A 16,405-nucleotide genomic window follows, 5' to 3' on the forward strand; every position below is an offset into this window, starting at 1 on the left:
TGTGGCCAGGAGGCATGAGGTGGTGACAGAAGCATGGGATTAAATGTTTTGTTTCCCCATTAAGTGGTTATTTTGGCGTTTCACTTGTTGGCACTAATCCTTGATTTGTTTGGGTTCATTTTTCCAAGTACAGGTCCTCAGCAGGTAATGAATATCTGACTGACATCAGTCCTACATATGACTCAGTGTTTGGGAGTCCAGGGGATGGATTTGCTGGCTGCTGTGAGGCTGCAGGCATCTTAAGCCATGTGGGAACTTATTTGCAGCTCTGTCATTGCACCTTGCAGAAAATCTGAATGGCTGAGATAACACTCTGGATTAACAGCACGTTGCCCTTGGTTGGCTTGTGAATTAATTTAATTATTTTGCCTGGCGGTTGTGATTCTAATTTACAACAAACCATTCTCAAGATCAGAACCTGTTCATAACTGGGGAGGACTTGTACAATGGAGCTGGTTAATGGGACAATATGTTGCAAACGTTTACCGATTTGACAATATTTAAAAGTAGTTGCGATAACCAATATCTTTTTTTGTTACCAGTATCAGGGACATTGAAATACTCATTAATTTAGCATTATAATCATGCATCTTCTGCCGCAACTGGGAAGGAAAATGCTTTGTTGGCTTTCATTGGGCAACAAAGCTTTTGCTTATAAGAATTAGGATTAGGAGGAATACATCAAATGGCCCATTAAGTCTCTTCCATTCAACAAGATCAGAGATAATCCTATGTCTTATCAACTTTAGAATATAGAACATTACAGCACAGTACAAACCATTTAACCCACAGTGTTGTATCGATATTTTAACCTATTCTAAGATCAATTTAACCCTTTCCTCTTACATAGCCCTCCATTCTTCAAAGGTCCATGTGCCTAACTGAGTTTCTTAAATGCCCCTAATTTATCTGTCTCAACTATCACCCTTGGCAGGCCATTCCATGTATACACTACTCTCTGTGCAAAATGTTTACTTTTGACATCCCCCCATTCTTTCCTCCGATCACGTTAAAATTATGCTCCATTCGATTAGCCATTGCCATCCTGGGAAGAAGTCCCTGGGTATCCACTGAATCTATGCCTCTTACCATCTTGTACACCTCTTTCTAGTTACTTCTCATCCTCCTTTATTCCAAAAAGACCTAGCTCACTCAACCTAATTAAGTAAAGGTATTTTTAGAAGTTAGTTAGTTCAGATATCTTTGCACTGACTGCACTGGAGAATTGTCTGTTGGTTGAAGGCTGGCTATTGGGTTACAGTTGTTCTTAGTATTAGCTGATTGTTGCTAATTTCAACTGTAACTTTGTAGTTAGATTTTTAATAGAAGAATATGAGATTGAATGGAACAAGAAGGGGAATTTAGAATTTCGGAACAACTTCATAAACAGATAATATCTTTACAGATAGCAATATTTATGTTATGAACTTCACTAACTAAATGCAATGTTTTGTCCTGAAATGTTAACAATTCCTCCTCTCCCCCTCCCACCCCACAGATGCTGCTTGACCTGGTGAGTTTCTCAATTGCATTGTTTGTTTGCCTAAGCTTCAATGTTAAGGTATGTGAACTCATTGCAAATATTTCAATTTATGTTTGTGTGATAAAGCTGATTATGACAAATTGCATTCACTCTATTCAAATTATATTCTGTTAACATTACAGGCTGCAAATTCAATAGTATCCCAGTAAAAATATGGACAGCTATTAAAATATAAACAGAACCTTGCTGCGATGGTACAGGATTGGATACAGCGTCCTTTTGGAGTATTCTGTCCTGGTTTACCCTCCATACATAATAAAGAATATGCAGTACATATCACCAGGGCAGCTTCAATTCTAAGATGAGAACATAGAACATTACAATACAGGAACTGGATATATACTGTAAGGCCCACAATGTTGTACCAGACCAATTAAGTTAGTAATCAAATGGGCAACTAAGCAAATCTCTTCAGCCTACATAATATCCACCTTCATCCATTTTTTCACACATTAATCTTATCTAAATATCTCCTCAAGGTTCTATTGTACCTTCCTCTACCACCTTACCACCTCGCCAGCACCAGAATCAGGTTTCATATCATTGGCATGTGTTGTGAAATTTGTTGTCTTTGAGGTAGTGGTATAATGCAATACATAATAATGGAGAAAGACGTGAATTACAGTAAATATATATAATTAAATTAAGTAAGTAGTGCAAAAATAAAATATTTTAAAAGTAGTGTTCATGGGTTCAATGTCCATTCAGGAACTGGATGGAAGAGGGGAAGAAGCTGCTCTGAAACGTTGAGTGTCTGCTTCCAGGCTCCTGTACCTCCTTCCTAACGGTAGCAATGAAAGCAGGACGTGTCCTGGGTGGTGTGGTTCCTTAATGATAAGGCATCACTCCTTGAAGATGTCCTGGATACTATGGAGGCTAGTGCTCATGATCAAACTGCCTAAGTTTACAACTCTCTGCAGCTTATTTCGATCCTGTGCAGTAACAACCCCCCCCCCCCCAATAACATGCATTGATACAGCCAGTGTGAATACATGGTACAACTGTAGAAATTTATGGGTGTCTCTGGTGACATACCAGATCTCATCATCGCTGAGGCAGGAGTTAATTCTAGCCATTAGCAAACTCTCAAAGCAATTTATCACCCTAGATATGAGTGCTACTGAACGAAAGTCATTAAGGCAGCTCTTCTTGGACACTGGTATGATTTTTGCCTTTTTGAAGCAGGCAGTATATTCCTGCTCTCTCTGTATAGAAAACTTGCCCCTCACATCTCCTTTGAAATACCCCCATCACCTTAAATGCATACCCTCTGGTGACAGACATTTCAGCCCCAAGAAAAAGATACTGTCTACTCTCTCCATGTGTCATGTTTTGATCTGATCACAAGGGGGCACCAGAGTCCTCCAGGCTCCGGCGCTCCTCGACCCTGATGGTTAGTTGATTATGCATGTTTTGTGTCACCTGTGTCTTGATGTGGTTATCAGCACACCTGTGCCTTATTTTGTTTCTCTATTTAAGTTCCCACTGTTTTGTTTGTCTTTGCTCATCTTGAGTTTACCTACCCCGTGTGCAGTGATTCTTTTTTTCACCTCCCTCGTCTCTGGTCCAGCTGGTTTAAGTCTCTCCGGGAGGGCCTTTGGTTAAAGATACAGACCTCCGATTCAAGCCCAGCCTGGCAAACACCCCTGCTATAGCAAGACTGAGCTAAAACATGGTCCCAGCAGGGTATGAGCATCTGCGACTAGTGCTGGCCAGCCAGGAGGTCATTGTGAGTGGGCATGAGTGTGTGCTCAAGTAGGTCTTGACTGCCCTGCAGACGCTTACTGAGATCATGGGCGCCACAGTAGCATAGCGGTTAGCGCGACGGTATTAAAACTCGGGGTGTCGGAGGTTGAAATTCAGTTCCAGTGTCATCCGTAAGCAGTCTGTACGTCCTCCCTGTGGAATGTGTGGGTTTTCCCCAAAACCTCTAGTTTCCTGCTGCAGTACAAAGACATACTGGGTAGGCTAATTGTTCATGGCAAATTGTCCTGTGATTATGTTAGGGTTAAAATGGGGTTGTCGGGGGTTGCTAGGCTGGTGCAGTTCAAAAGTCAGGACCCTTTTCTCTTTGGACTCTTAGGGACTTTTCTCTTTGGAGTGCAGAAGGATGAGAGGGGACTTGATAGAGGCCTACAAGATTATGCGAGGCATAGTTAGGGTGGATAGCCAGTACCTGTTTCCCAGGGCATCAATAGCAAACAGCGGAGGGTATATGTACAAAGTTAAGGGAGGGAAGTTTAGGGGAGACATCAGGGGTAATTTTTTTTTACAGAGGTTTGTGGGTGCCTGGAATGACTTGCCAGGGATGGTGGTGGAGGCTAAAACATTAGGGGTATTTAAGAGCCTCTTTGACTGGCACATGGATGAAAGAAGAAAAGAGGGTTACGGGGTAGTGTGGGTTTAGTACTTTGTTAAAGAGATATATGGGTTGGCACAATATCGAGGGCTGAAGGGCCTGTACTGTGCTGTAGTATTCTAGTGTCTAGGAAAACTAAGTAAATAAATAAATTATCTGTTTGAGCCCAGAAACCCCTGCTGCCACCCTAACTCTTGAGTCTCCAAAACTGCTGCAATCCAAGCAATTTGATGGCAACCCAGGGACACGTAGAGGACTTCTCACTTGGTATCCTTTGGCTTTCGATCTGCAGCCTACCCAGTGCCCCTTCAACTTCTGCAAAGTGGCCTATCCTCTCTTGCAAAGCTCTTGCCTGCATGATGGGAGACAAACTCTCCAAATCGTACAGACTTATGCCTCTTCACTAGGGAGATGAAGAGGGCGTTTGACCACACAGTCGGTGGATGAGAGGCAGCCAACAACTCCTTAGGGTACACGTAACGTGGCTGATTATGCAATCAAGTACCATAGTCTGGTCACAATCAAGAGAAAATCTGCAGATGCTGGAAATCTAGTCAACGCACACAAAATGCAGCAGGCCAGGCTGCATCTATGGATTACAGTACAGTCAATGTTTCGGGCCTAAATGTCGACTGTACTTTTTTCCATAGGTTGTGCCTGGCCTGCTGAGTTCCTCCAGCATTTTGTGTGTGTTGACCATACTCTGGTGGTAGAGTGTGGTTAGAACACTGACGCCCTTGTAGCCATGTCCCACAGTGGGTTATTAGGTGAAATTAAAGATGCATTGGCAGCCAGAGACCCAGATGAAGATCTCACAGCTCTCATCTATGCCTCCATCTGGTTTGACAGTCATCTCCAGGAAAGGAGAAGAGTACAATGGTGTTTCCTCTAGGGCTGCCAGTCTCCAAGCCCTACTGGCCTCTTTGTCCTCAATGCAGTCAGGCACACCACCTAATTCCCTTCAACTACCTCCAGAGGAACTGATGCAACTTAGCAGAACCTGACTTTCTCCAGATGTGAATGAAGGGAAAATGCTGCCTCTACTGTGGTGAGTGAGCCAGGCCATTTCCATTCTGCCTGGTGTTAGGAAAAAATCCAGGGAAAGCAGGTCTGTGATGGGTACCACCATTCCTCCTACGTCTCCTATATCCAGGGTCGTGCTGTCTACCACCTCCTCCTCCTGGGACAAACAACAACATTCCCTTGGAGCCTTCTGGTGCAGCAGGAAATTTCTTGGACCTTGGGTTAGCAAGACAGTTCTGTGCTTCCCTGGCCCATCTCGACCTACCATCATGGGCCTGGATGGAAGATCTCTGGGCTCTGGGAGGACCTGCCACCATCTGTCTACATATAGAACAGCATACTGAGACTATCTAGTTTTTCCTTATTCATTCGCTGGAGTTCCTATTAGAACATCCATGGTTGGCCCACCACAACCCACAATTTGACTGATCTACTGGTGCACTCCACGATGGTCCTCTCACTACCTTCTGCCTCTCTTGAGCTGTCCTGAGTTCCTTCTGAGTATGCTGACCTGTTAGAGGCTGCCAGTAAGATAAGGACCACAACACTCCTACCTCATTGAACCTATGACTGCACAATCCAATTGCTGCCTGGAACCTCTCACATTGAGGGATACTCCACTCCCTAAGTGTTCCAGAGAGGGTGGCCATGGAGGTGTACATCTGTGATGTACCAGCAACCCTGTTTCATACACCCCTCCACGTCTCTTTTTGTGCGGGCGTCTTCTTTGTAGCAAAAAGGGATGGTGGGCTCTGACCATGTATAAATTATCAAAGTCCAAATAAGATCACTGTGAAGAATTGAGACCCCTTGCCCCTGATGACCCTGGCTTTCAAGTTGCTGCAGGGGGCAACCATCTTCATTAAACCGGGCCGCCTAAATGCATACAACTTGGTCCGCATTTGGGAGACGATGAATGGGACACCGCTTATAACATCCTCAATGGCTACTTCAGGTATCTTGTGATGCTGTTTGATTTTAGTCAACAGCACTGTGCTCTTCCAGTCCTTATCAAAGATGTTATCTGAGAGAAGCTAAATGACTTTGTCTTCATGTACCTGAATGATATACTCATCTTCTCCAGGACCTACCAGGAACACGTTCAACATGTTCGATGGATCCTTCAATGTTTATTCCAGAACCAAGTATTCATCAAACTGAAAAAGAGTGAGGTCCACATCTCTACAATCTCCTTCCTTGTTTTTACTGTCTCTAAGGAGAATCTGCAGGTAGACCCTAGCAAGACCCAGGCTGTCAGGGATTGGCTGCAACCCACTACAATCAAGCAGCTTCAGTGTTTTCTAGTGTTCACTAATTTTTATCGGAGTTTCATCCACAACTTCAGTTCCATCACAGCACCCCTTACTTTCTGAAGGGAACCTCTGATCGATTTTGCTGGACTCCAGAAGCCAAGGTAGCTTTCCATGAAGTGAAGTGTTGCTTCACAATGACTTCCATCTTGTTCTTCCTAACCCAGAGCTGCTATTCATTGTTGAAGTATACAGGTCAGACATTGGAGTTGGGGCTGTCTTGTGCAGTGACCCCCAACCAAAACCTCTATCCCTGTGCTTTCTTCTCCTACTATTGGAGTATAAAAGTTGAAATTGTTTGCTGTGTAACCAAAACTATGTAGTCAGCTTTGAAACTTGCTATTTGCTATGCATGTACCCAATTTAGTAGGAGAATGAAATCTTAAGAATGTAGAAGACAATGGTGTGTTAATGGGAGGTAGCTAAGAGATGTAGATTAGAACATGATTAAGTCAATGGGTAGAAACAATAGTGGCGGATGTACTAGTGATAGGCAACTGTAGACCGATTGGATATGCTAATGCAACTAAACCAGGAGATTGCTATAAAAAATGCTATGTCCAAAGGATTGGTGGGCAATCAGCGACTAGCTCACTGACTGTCTCAGCTTTGATTTGGAAATTAAAGTTTAATACTTCTTGAAGAATCTTCTGCGTCTCCTGGTCGTTTGTGGGGCACGAGAAACCACGACAAAATTGGCGACCGCGGCAGGACCGGAAAGAGACCCGCGGAAAGGAAATAGATAGATAGATAGATAGATAGATAGATAGATACTTTATTCATCCCCATGGGGAAATTCAACTTTTTTTCCAATGTCCCATACACTTGTTGTAGCAAAACTAATTACATACAATACTTAACTCAGTAAAAAATATGATATGCATCTAAATCACTATCTCAAAAAGCATTAATAATAGCTTTTAAAAAGTTCTTAAGTCCTGGCGGTAGAATTGTAAAGCCTAATGGCATTGGGGAGTATTGACCTCTTCATCCTGTCTGAGGAGCATTGCATTGATAGTAACCTGTCGCTGAAACTGCTTCTCTGTCTCTGGATGGTGCTATGTAGAGGATGTTCAGAGTTATCCATAATTGACCGTAGCCTACTCAGCGCCCTTCGCTCAGCTACCAATGTTAAACTCTCCAGTACTTTGCCCACAACAGAGCCCGCCTTCCTTACCAGCTTATTAAGACGTGAGGCGTCCCTCTTCTTAATGCTTCCTCCCCAACACGCCACCACAAAGAAGAGGGCGCTCTCCACAACTGACCTATAGAACATCTTCAGCATCTCACTACAGACATTGAATGACGCCAACCTTCTTAGGAAGTACAGTCGACTCTGTGCCTTCCTGCACAAGGCATCTGTGTTGGCAGTCCAGTCTAGCTTCTCGTCTAACTGTACTCCCAGATACTTGTAGGTCTTAACCTGCTCCACACATTCTCCATTAATGATCACTGGCTCCATATGAGGCCTAGATCTCCTAAAGTTCACCACCATCTCCTTGGTCTTGGTGATATTGAGACGCAGGTAGTTTGAGTTGCACCATATCACAAACGGCAGACTGGGGACGCTTCCCAGTCCTCTAGGGACCCCCACAAGGCTAACAGAATTAAGGGTGCACCCAAACAAAAGGTAAGCGCTTTTTGCGACAATTTGGACTAAGAATTCTGTTGGCTTTGGGGAGGTCTTGGAGTCTCAGAAGTGTGGAACCACTGCTGAAGGGTCTCTCCGGTCCAAAGAATCTGGCAGAATTGGGGGTTAACAGGAGGCTCAGAGGATTGATCAAGTACACTGCAGTGAGGGTAAGTACAAATAAGCTAATAAGAAGTTAAGTGAAGAAAAATTCCATGTGGTGTTGGTAAGTCCCTGTGGATACGGCTTCATATAAAACGAAGGGCTGAACGGGCAGGGAAAGGAAAATAGAAAAAATCCTCATGGATACCGCCTTAAGAGATAAGGGTCTGAATAGACGAGGTGCAAAGAGCAAGTTCTGTGGATACCGCTCTGAATAAAGGTCTGTACGGGCAGAACAGAATAGATTAGGCATAGAATTAGAGTAAATATTATCATCCAGTAAACGAACTGTGAACCTCTGAAATACCTTAAAAAGAGAGAATAACATGACAGGTAAAGGAACGGCAGTAGAGATTCTGAGCAAAAAATTCCCAGTAAATAAATATGAGATCACAAAAACTTCAGAAAAATGGAAAAAAAGAACAAAAACCTGGTCACAAAGTGGCCAAGAGAAGGAACGTTTGATGTAAGTTTGTGTGAAGAAATGGATGAACTAATTAAAAATTACAAACCAAAAGATAAATCTAAGAAAAGAGGGCAAAAAAGAGAACGAGAAATGGAAGTGCTAAAACTCTTCAGAACGGAGGGAGAAAGGCTGAGGAGGACAGGTAGAATATTGATTACAAGCGAGGAAGACACTAAGGTGCTGGAGAAACAGCCTGTTAGAGAGAGAGGAAGGTACAGTGAGAATCTGGCTTCGGCTCCGTACCCGGATGTGAAAGAAGCAGAAAGACCCCCTCCCTATAATGAGGAAGGAACCCCTAGGCAGTGCCCCCTGCTGACGGGAACAGTAAACATGCAGGGAGAAGTACAAGTTTGGGATAATGAGGAGGAAAAAAAAACAATACGAGAAGGAAAAAGCGGCAATATGGAAGGAGATACAGGCAGAAAGAATAAAGGTGGAACAGGCACAGAGAGAAATGGAAGAAGGGATTGAATGGATGAAATACTTGAGAGAGGAAAAGGAGTATGAGGAGTATCGGTTATACTATAGAAATAAACAGACTAGAAAAGAAAGTGGCTCATCAGGGCAGGAAGAGATGAGGCATTCAAGAAGAAGTGGAAAAAAGATAGGAGATGAGAGGCTTGGAGAAACACAAGAGAGATGGGAATCAAGCACGAGTAAGGATCATGAGGAGTCCCTGCTACAGGTGTACAGACACGGACAGGAAGAAAGAGAAGGTGACTCATTGGAGGAGAAAGAGTTAAGTGGAGAGAGAGAGGATGCGAGAATTTGTGGGGAAGAGGTAGGAGGCAGAAGCCTAGAAGAGCAGAAGGAGGCGGTAGGGGAGCGACTTGCGGAAGTAGAGAGAGAGCTAGATAAGTTACTGAGAGGGGATTGCTAGAGGAGATGCGAAAAATACTCCAGGGGCCAACCAAGTATTGAATCAAGACAGAAAGGAAGGACTCCACAGGGAGACCGAGGGAAGAAGAGGACCTCGGAGACATTTGTGTGGGAGGCAGTAAAGACATATCCTGAGACAGATGGGGAGTCAGGTGAGGAGGAGAGCCAAGGCAGGTGGGAAGAAGGAGGAAGAATGATGCCGTTGTTAGTAAAAGGATCAGGACAAGTGCAGTATATCCCTTGGGGATCCCAGGACCTAGAAGGGCTGAAACACACTCTGCCCAATCTACATGAAGGAGCAGGGAAATGGATTACAGCCTTTGAAGAAGAAACGGCGGGACGATTATTGGCTATGGGAGATTTGAAGGCACTATTGATAAGGTTGATGGGAACCAAATTTAATGAACTAATGGAAATGGCTGGCATAGTAAACTCGAACGACCCAAGAACTGATGGAGACGGGTTTGACAGAGTGAGGCAGAGGGTATGGCAGGCCCTCAGAAAGCTTTATCCACCCAAAGTGGACCCCAAAGCCTTAAAAGGGGATCCACTGGGAGACACTGAAAACCCAGCAGCATACGTAGAAAACTAGTTGAAAAGGTGGAGACTGGAGACTGAGCAAGAGGTGGAGAATAGCTTATTTATGACCTCACTGTTCCGACATAGCATTTTGGATGCAATGCCTCCACAATTAAAATCCAAACTGGAGGAAGTGGTTGGGCTGACGTCAATGACCCCACAAGAATTTAGAGACCACGTAGTCCATGCGGTTGAGAAATACCGGAAAGACAAACGAAGGTTGGCTGAGCAGCAGGAAGAGGTGCAAAGAAAGTTAATACAAAAGCAGCTCGAAGAACTCAAAAAGAAGGAAAAAGAGAAAAACAAAAAGATGCTGCCAGCAACCACCGGTTCGAGCACAGCCATCGAACTGGACAAAGCACTGCTATATGGAGGGACCGATCATACTGTAAGACAAGGGCTGGAAAACCCCATGCCAATAATCGTCTTTGGGGGAGCATTCCCACAAATGCCCTATCAGGAACAGACTAAATTCAAACAGCCCAGACAGGACTGGAAGTCCCAAGGAGGGGGACAGAGGAGCTATGGGCAGAGGGGACCAGTGAGGAAACAGGGGGAAAGAGAGGTAGAGAGATTATGCTGGGGGTGTAATCAGCCAGGTCACATGAGAAGAGATTGTCTGTTTACACCATGGCCTGTCACACACCAGCAGGAACCGATAAGAAGGGAACTAAAGTTTAGCCAAGTACCAGCCCCCACAGGCCCAAGCAGACCTCTGAACTCCTATGCGAGGTATTAGGGGTGCCCCGAGAACTTGAGTGGGAAGGGACATTACCCAATGATAACAAGGGAGGCAGACGAGGAACCCATTGTTCAGGTTATGTTAGCAGGGCAACTGACACCAATGATGATAGATACTGGAGCCACGTACACTTGTGTACAGCCACAGTATGCCCTTCACCTTCCCATGTCAGGAAAGTTTACTAAGACGGTAGGGTTCTCGGGGGAAAACACAGTTGACACAGTGCACGGCTCCGGTGCGGTTGAGAATGGGAAATAAAGAAATTGTTTTGCCGGTGCTAGTATTTAAAGGAACTCCAATTAATTTGTTGGGCAGAGATGCCTTATTGAAACTGGAATTAAAATTAGAATGCACCAGAAATGGGCTGAGTGTGAAAAGAGCAGGGGCTCAATTGATAGTGCAAGAAGACAAGAAGGCTAATGTCTTTTGGATAGGAGACATCGCAGATCAGATTCAGGAAACCTGGGAAAAATGGAAAAATGGCTATATTACCCAGGGCTGTAATGCCCAAATCTGAGCTACATTGTACAGTGATTTTTGACGAGACTCAGAACAGGGAGTTAGAGGAGAAATGGCACCTGGAGGCATGTGCCCAACAGCACCTGGAAGGGGAGGCTGTGATAATTGGAAAGCAAGGGGCAGCTTTACAAGTTAAGTGGAACACCTTTTTAGAAAAATGGTACAGGATACCGGAGGTTGCGCCCCACGTAATGTTGTTGGTAAACAAAGGATATCAGACTAAAGACTTGGGACCTTTAGTTAAGAGTGCTGAAACCGTAACAGTGTGGAGGAAAATCACGCCAGAGGTGTGGATATCAGAAGACAACAATTGCATTAAGATAATGGTAAGTGTAGATATGGTAGGGACAGTGAGAGAGGTCAAAATAACTCCCCACCCACACCTGCCCTTGCTGGGAAAGGAAAGAGGCCAGCAGAAAGATAAAAGGTTAGATGAGTTGCCGTCTATTCTGTGGTCACAGCATGACACGGACGTAGGGAAAATAAAAACAGCTAGTCCAGTGAAAATAAGGCTGAAAAGGGGAGCAATTCCACCCAGGAGACCACAATACCCTCTAAGACCAGAAGCAGAAGAGGAAATAGCATCGACAGTGCAGGGGTTGCTTGAAATAGGAGTGCTTAAAAGAACAAACAGTCCATGCAATACCCCGTTGCTGCCGGTCTTAAAAGCAGATAAATCTAAGTGGAGATTGGTGCATGATTTGCAAGCGGTAAATGATGTGGTAGAGGACTGGCCTGCGGTAGTTCCCAACCCACACACGCTTTTGACTAATGTTCCACCAGAAGCAAGTTACTTTTCAGTGATTGATTTGTGTTCGGCTTTCTTCAGCATTCCTCTAGCCGACCAGTGTCAGTATCTGTTTGCATTTACTTACAGAGGTGCTCAGTATACCTATACCAGAATGCTGCAAGGATTTAAACATTCACTACACGTTTTTAATCAGGTGTTGAAGGCAGACCTAGAGGGCATGCCATTGGAAAGTACATTGTTACAGTATGTGGATGACCTGTTGATTTGCTCCCACAGCGAGGAACAGTGTGAGCAGGACACTATAACTCTGTTAGAGAAGCTAGCGCACGGAGGACATAAAGTATCCAAAAAGAAACTGCAATTTTGCACGCAGCAAGTGGAATACTTAGGCAGGGTAATATCCAAGGGAGTGAAGGCGATAGCACCAGATCAGATTGAGGCAATAACTAAGGCCCCAAAACCCAGACTGTAGGGCAAATGATGACGTTTTTGGGAATGGCAGGGTACAGCTCAGATTGGATAGGAGAATATGCTGAGATTGTGGCACCTTTGAGAAAGATAATGAAAGAAGCAGGACATACCAATTTGAAGAACGGCTTACAGTGGAATGGAGAGGCAGAGATAGCTTTCAATACTATTAAGCAGGAATTGCAGTCAGCACCAGCATTAGCTTTGCCTGACTACGAGAAGGTTTTTCATTTGTATGTATCCAACAGACAGGAGGGTTACGTCACAGCAGTTCTAACACAAGAGACAGGCACAGGAAAAGCAAAGCAGCCGATAGCATACTACAGTACGAGACTAGATGAGGTGGCTCAGGGGTATCCACCCTGTTATCAGGGTTTGGCAGCGCTGTACCATGCATATGAAAAGGCATCATCTGTAACCCTGGGCTATCCTGTGACTCTGTACACACACCACAAAGTAGAAGAATTGCTGGAAAGAGGGAAATTTGTGCTGATGCCAGCCAGGATAGCAGCGTATCAGATGCTATTGACATTTCCAGACATAACTATACAGAGATGCACTACCAGTAATATAGCCGATTTTGTCCCTTTGGGCTATGAAGGAGAACCCCATGATTGTGTAGGGAAGACGATGGCATTTGCCAAATTGAGAGCAGATTTACGGTCAGAACCACTAGAGGATGCAGATAAAAAGGTTCTGTTATAGGGATTATGATGGAAATCATGCAGGGTTCTCAGTAGTGCAGCAGGATCAGTCGAGCTATAAGATTATTAGGATGGAGTCCTGTCCCCAATCGTGTTCCGCCCAACTAGCGGAAATCAAAGCCCTGACAGCTGCATGTGAAATGATGGAAGGTGAGAAAGTAGACATCTATACTGATTCGGCATATGCTCATGGAGTATGCCATTTGTTTGGGGCAGTGTGGAAGCAGAGAGGTTTTAAAAAAAGTAATGGAGATCCCATACAACATTGTCAGCAAATTCTAGACTTAATAAAAGCCATAATGAAACCTAAAGCATTGGCTATAGTAAAATGCCAGGCACACAAAAAGGGAAATGATGTAATAACAAAGGGAAATAAAGCTGCGGACGAGGCAGCCAGAAAAGCGTCTGGGTGTACATCAGCTGTCATTGCCCCCCAGGTAAGCCTAACTCCAGAACCTGGGGTAGAGGACCTAATTGAAATACAAGGTAAGGCAACTTTGGCAGAACAGACAATGTGGAGAAAAAGGGGGGCCAAGCAGAACCCGGAAGGCTTGTGGAGCATGGAAGACGGTTTGTTGGTAGCGCCCACTCCTCTACTGACTTTTCTGATTTCAGAAGCGCATGGGATGGACCATTGTGCAAGGGGGGAAGTGATAAAGAAAATAAAGAAGGATGGTTTTTGGTCACCTTATTTACAGGCTTCAGTGGACTTTGTCTTGTCACAGTGCGAGGTATGCGCACAGAATGATGTTCGGAAGGGAATTACAACCCCAATAGGTCACATTCCTGTACCTGAAGGACCATTTAAACATCTAGTGATCAATTACGTAGACATGATAAAGACAGTGAGAGGGAAAAGATACATGCTGGTAGTAATTGATCGATTTAGCAGATGGGTGGAGGCGGTACCTTCAAGAGATCAAGGGGCGAAGACAGTGGTAAAATTTCTGACGAAGTGATCCCAAGGTTTGGAATACCTACAGAAGTTAGCTCAGACAATGGTTCAGCTTTTATCCAGAAAGTGGTCAAACTGGTACTACAGGCGCTGAGGATAAAGCAAAGATTTGGATGTGTATACCACCCTCAGTCGCAGGGCATGGTAGAGAGAATTAATGGAACCCTGAAAGCCAAACTAAACAAAATTTGTGCAGACACTAAAATTAATTGGGTCGATGCTTTACCGTTAGCATTGATGAGTTACCGCATGCAAACTAATCGAATGACATGCCTGACACCGCATGAGATGCTCACTGGGAAGCTATCATACCTGTGATAGGGGTAAGCAAAAATGTTGAATGGATAAACTATATATACTACAATCAACAGAGATTCATCAACTACACCGATGATGCACTGGAGGCCTTAGGGCAACAGCTAGATGCAACTAGCAGGGTGGCGTGGCAAAACAGACAGGTACTGGATTGGCTTTTGGCAGAAAAAGGGGGTGTGTGTGTAATGTTTGGAGAACAATGCTGCACTTTCATACCGAACAATACTAGCCCAGAAGGGTCTTTCACCAGAGCAATGACTAAATTAAAGAATCTGCGGACGGAGGTCAAACAGAATGCAGGATTTGAACATCAGTTCTTTGATTGGTTGGAAAGTAGACTCGGAGGATGGGGAGCATGGCTGACTAAAATAGCAATAACTGTCAGTATTATCTTGTTGAGCTGTGCGCTTGTGCTGTGCTGTTTTCTTCCTTGTCTCAAATCTCTTGTAGTGCGTGCTGCAACCAAACAATTTCCAATGCTCGTGGCAATTACTGAAGCAAGCTTAGTGGAGAAAGAAACACCGAAAATGTATCGTTACAGCCTACAACACCTGCAGGATGAACAAGAGCAAAACGATAGTGTGGGAGTAGATTGTAAGGGCTTCTGAGTCTTTTTCCCTGTCTCAGGTCACTACACACGCTGAGAGGTTGTCCTCCCACCCCCACCTTCAACATCAAAATAAAAGGTTTATCATTTAGGACTGAGGAAAAAAATTGACTCTGTTATGCGTTTCCAGTTTATTGCAAGAGTTTATGCATTTCCAGTTATTGAATCTATTCAAGGCCAGAGTTAGACTGAATAATAGATATTGAAGAAATCAAAGAAATAGGAATCAGGTGAGAAAGTTGATAAAACAAGGATTATCTCAGATCCTATCTCATTGGTTTTTCTGTTGATATAATGTACAACTCATACTTTGCAATCATATTAGAAGTCCTGACAAAGTGTCTCGGCCTGAAACGTTGACAGCATCTGCAGATTTCCTCGTGATACTAAAAGCTTTAGAGCTTTTATTCCTTTGCCACCATTGGCACATTTCATCGTAACTATTTCCTTTATCAGCCACTCATTGTATATCATGGAGAGGTGCCACACTGTGCAGGACATGACGAGCAACAATCTATACGGAGCTCTGTTCTCCCTCTGTGACACGGAACTATCCTCCTTATCTTCCAATGACATTGGTTGGACTGTAACAGGAGTCCGGATAATGTAACAACAAATTCTGTTTGCATACTGCAGGAAATATGGGAAGGGAAGATAGAAGAAAGAAATGGTGGAATATATTTGCAAATATTAGGCACCTTGCAGTTCAGAATGTGCCAACGCTGTTCACAGCCAATTAGGTACTTTTTCCCTCATTGTTTCAACAAATGCAAATCTGACAGCCCACAGCATGGGGTTGCAAACAGCAAAAAGGTAAATTGTGACATTATCCATGTTGATTATATTAATTGAAGGTAGAAGTTGGCTTAAAGGTTAAAACTATTCTGGCCCTCTTTGAATAGTGCCAGAGCATATTCTGATTTCACCCAAGGGAGAAGACAATGCTTTGGTTTAATATCTCACCCAGCTGGTGGCACTTCTGAAAGCATCACACCTCCTGAGTATTACACTGAAGAACCAGCAATGAACACAAACAAAGACATTGTTATCTTAATTAACCACTGTTAAATAGATAATTGTCCATGCTAGATTCAGTTCTCCATAAGGCGCGCATTAAAGTACGATACACTTTGGAACAGGATAGGGCCTGTGTCAGTCAGGAATGTATGTTAGTCATCACTTTGTGGTTAGTTTAATCATAGTTAATGTTAATCAATTTCATCAAAGCTACTTCTTGAATTAATGACATTAAGTAAAATGTGTCTATCTAATTTGATTTTTCTGAGAACAAATTACGATTAAAGTGTCCCTGCTTTCTGTCTCAAACAAGCTGCCCCATTAAAAAGAAGCTAAAGCTGTGTTTCTGCCACAAGTACTTAGATGTCACATAAGG

This window comes from Hemitrygon akajei, chromosome 4 (assembly GCF_048418815.1).
Source record: "Hemitrygon akajei chromosome 4, sHemAka1.3, whole genome shotgun sequence".
Classification (NCBI taxonomy): Eukaryota; Metazoa; Chordata; class Chondrichthyes; order Myliobatiformes; family Dasyatidae; genus Hemitrygon; species Hemitrygon akajei.